Source organism: Austrofundulus limnaeus, unplaced genomic scaffold, assembly GCF_001266775.1.
Source record: "Austrofundulus limnaeus strain Quisiro unplaced genomic scaffold, Austrofundulus_limnaeus-1.0 Scaffold864, whole genome shotgun sequence".
Taxonomy (NCBI): Eukaryota; Metazoa; Chordata; class Actinopteri; order Cyprinodontiformes; family Rivulidae; genus Austrofundulus; species Austrofundulus limnaeus.
The window spans coordinates 161,093-165,239 of NW_013953266.1; positions in this window are offsets into that span (position 1 = coordinate 161,093).

Consider the following 4,147-nt stretch of genomic DNA (forward strand, 5'->3'; position numbering starts at 1 on the left):
AGAACCTCAGCTTAGCCTGTTAGCTTTAGCATTAGCCCCGACGCTATCACCATATGTATTAGCAAGCGCTATACATTCTCCTCTCGTCACTGAGGTCCTCCATCCCCATGACAAAGAGGGGGAATGCAAAAATGACTCAGCCTGCAACTGAAAATATGGATGGAGGACCTCAGTTTAGCTTGTTTGTCATGCTAGCGCTGAGCTAATACAAATAAAGCAACATAGCGTTGGCGCTAGCGCGAAGGCTAACTAGCTAGGCTGTGCTTCTTCTTCCATTAAGCATCTCTGTTGTCCTCCATCCACATTTTCAGTTGTAGACTGAATCGTTTCTACCTTCTTTCTGTCAACGCTCTCTGGTTTCATTTAAGAGTCTATTGTCAGATATTGTCCAACATTAACCTTCAGGGTGGATATAGCTCGCTCACAGCGAGGACCTATCCACGTCATCATTTACTCAGAATGCTTTGCATATAAATAAAAATGTCCCTGTCCATGTTAAAATTTATTTTTAGAAATTTACAAAACTAAACATCCTACAGTATTTTTACAGTCTTTATTTTACAGTTAAAATAAATGTTTATCAAATAAAGTCTAATGTTACAACTAATCGGGGATCCCGCAGGGTGGTCAAACTCAGGTCCTCGAGGGCCGCTATCCTGCATGTTTTCCTTGTTTCTTTGCTTCAACACACCTGATTCAKTGATTCAATTAACTCCTTAAATTCTGTAGAAGCCTGTTAATCATCCATTCATGCAAATCAGGTGTGTTTGAGCAGGAAAACAAGAAAACGTGTAGGACAGCGGCCCTCGAGGACAAGAGTTTGACACCTGAGCTAAAGCTTGGCTGCTAACATGTAAGTTTTTCCTGGAATGGGCACATTCCTGCATCCAAACATATCAGGGCCCTGATTTACTGTATTGTCATATATCTTTTATAATCTAAAGGTACAAAACCTGCAGTAGAAATGGAGAGGACTGTGTGCAACCCAAGACTTTGCAAGGATATTATTTTCTACACACCAAACTTCCAACATTGAGGCTTTCCACAGATTGCTAATCTGCTTTGTGCCCTAGATGACATCTTTCTCTTTTAATGGAATCCAGTAAGCAAATTGACATTTCCCTGAATAATAAGTCAGGGACGTGTTACTTCAAATTTAGAGAAAAACTAATCACAAGTGTTTTTTCAATGAGAATGCCCACTGAAGTCAGTCCGTTATGCAGGAGGGGGTACCAGCCTACGCAAAGGCGTGCACAGACATTTTGTGGGAAAAGGTGCTCAAGTGGGAAAAGAGGGCACCTTGTGGAATGTCAGAATGTTCTCGTAATGTGACATTTATTATAGACACATCTTGTACATCATGCATTTATTTAAATCAGTAGCTTTATTTTGTCTGATTCAGATGTTTAATATTTAACAGTCTACAGGTTGGTTTCTGTAACAAACTGACAATAGAAAAACAAAAACTAGTAATGACAGTTTGTGTGTACTTTGGTGTCTATAAAATAACCACCTATAATTTTCACAAGTTTATTTTTCACAAAATTACTAATAGCTTTCTTTTTGGCTTCCGTCCTGGTCGTGGAACAGTGGACCAAATCTTTACCCTTCTGGTGTTGCTAAGGGGGTTGTGGGAGGTTGTCTTTCCTGTCCCTAATGTGTTTTGTAGACCTGGAGAAGGTTTATTGCCGTGTTCCTTGAGGCATAAAAGTGGTGCTGCTGGAGTATGGGATATCTGGGTTGCTATTCAAAGCTTTCCAGGCTTTTTATGACCAAAGCAGGAACTGTGTCCACATTCTTGCCACAAAGTCAAGTTTCTTCTCTTTTTTTTTCTTTCTTTTTTTACTTTGAACACATGCCCCTTTAGTGGTTTCTGTGTTGTCCTGCTTCTTACCTRGGAGTCATTGGAAATGACTGCTTTATTTTGTGTGGATTCTCATGTGTTTGTTTAAATGTTCGTTTCGGCTAAACCTTYKATCACACAGCTCACAACAAAATGGCTTTTGTCCTGTGTGTAGTTTTATGTGTTCGATCAAATTGCTCTTTGTGGTAAACCTGTGATTACACAGCTCACAACAAAATGGTTTCTGACCTGTGTGGANTGACACAGCTCACAACAAAACGGTTTCTGTCCTGTGTGGATTCTCATGTGTGTCTTAAAATAGATCTTTGTAGTAAAGCTTCGCCCACAAAGCTCACAACAGAATGGTTTCTCTCCAGTGTGGAYTGTCATGTGTCTCTTTAAATGCCCCTTTATGGTAAACCTMYGMTSACACACCTCACAACTAAATGGCTTCTGTCCTGTGTGGATTCTCATGTGTATGTTAAACTCTCCCTTTCGACTAAACCGTCGATCACACAACTCACAACAAAACAGCTTCTGTTCATTTTTGTTGTTCTTTACACCTGCTTCAGGAACCCTGCTGGTAATTGACTCCCAGTCTTTATCAGTGTCTTCAGTTTTTGACCCAGAGTCTGCTAAGTGTTTCAGCTGAGGGTCAGAATTGTTCACATCATTGTCATCATCATCTTTCTCACTGACTTCAGTTTCTGAAGAGTCAGAAATATCTTCATGAGTATTTAGATCTGGATTTCTTGTTGTTTCTGCTCCTTCACAACACTCTCCACCAGTTGCTGATTTCAGGTTGTCAGCYGAGCTGCTGGTTGGATGATCTCTGAAGTCAATTTGGTGTTGATGAAGTTGTAAGAACAGGCATTTATCTTCATCATCCTCATGCTTCAAATATCCTGCAGTGAATGAAAAGCNTCCAGATCCGGACGGAGGATGAAGTTTAGTAAAAAGATTTATTTTTACAAAATAAACAGCTGACAGGGCAGCAAAGGAAAATAAAAACATGAGGAGGCATGAGGAACACGAGGACAACCAAACAGTAGGTAAAAACATGTAATGAACCAGCGAGGAATGAAGAGAAGAAAGAGGTATTTTTACAGACTGATGACAAGGGAAGATGAACAGCAGCTGAGAGAGAGACTAATGATAAAGTACTGACAGGTGTGTGAATGTCACAGCTTTTAACTACTTTCTTACAATCTGTTAGTTTTCCCGTCACACAATCACAATGAAGAGTGGAGAATATAATTGGTTTAAAAGTGAAATTCACATTTATTTGTAAAAAAACAACAATTAAGAAAAACCTAGGTAAAAATTGAATAAAACAATCTCTGAAAGAGAAAAATCTGCAAAAGGAAGAAACAGGTTATCCAAAAACAACAGTCCAAGTCTCCAATCCCCACAGCTCAGTTCAGTTCATCTCATGCTTTTCATTTAAAGTCTGTCACCACACCAGCAGGGGAAGATCACCACGCAGTCCTGGCAGGAAACTGTTCCATCCASCTATCCACCTGTATGGAGGCCAGCTGCTAGATCTCCACTCCAATGAACCCAGTTATGGTTGATCCTTTCAGAGCCTGCACGTTCCAGCTGCACACCCACGTCCTGTGCTCTCACTTGTGCTCTRCAAAACAGTAGTAGGAACTAAGGAGCCGACCAATCATACCCAAAATGGGCTAATGTGCCCAGGAGGATAATAATTACCTTCCTTTAGTTGAACAATTGTGAGCGTTGAATCAAAGACCACACCAAGCTGCCTCGCTGCAGGGTTGACAGGTTGACCACAGGTTTGGAGGAGCTGAGCAGTGGGATGGGTCCTCTCCTTCTCTTCCAACTCCCCCACCTGGTTTTAATTGTCCAGCTTAAGAGGGCATGGGACTCATTCTCTCAGCCAATGAGAATCCAGCAATTCAGTTCAGGGAGAAGAAGCAATTACCAGCAGATTATCATGATGAGTTGAGTGAAAGAAAAACATGCTCAATCCAAAACACCAAATGTAAAATAAAGAACCCAAAATACAAAAAAGATAAAATACAATCCAAAACAATCATCAGATAAACTTTGCAATGGTCTGTGACACGAATACTGAGGAGGGAAACAACTGAGGACAAATGATGAGTAATGATGCAGGGAAGAAACAAGAAGGAGACTACARACAAAACACAATCCCAACACATGTCAACTGATCTGCGGCCATATGTTTTGGACACAACTGAAAAGAGGAGATGAGCTGTCAACTGATCACCTGGAAGTGGGTGACCTGGTTAACCCAAACATATAGTGAAGGTTTGCTGG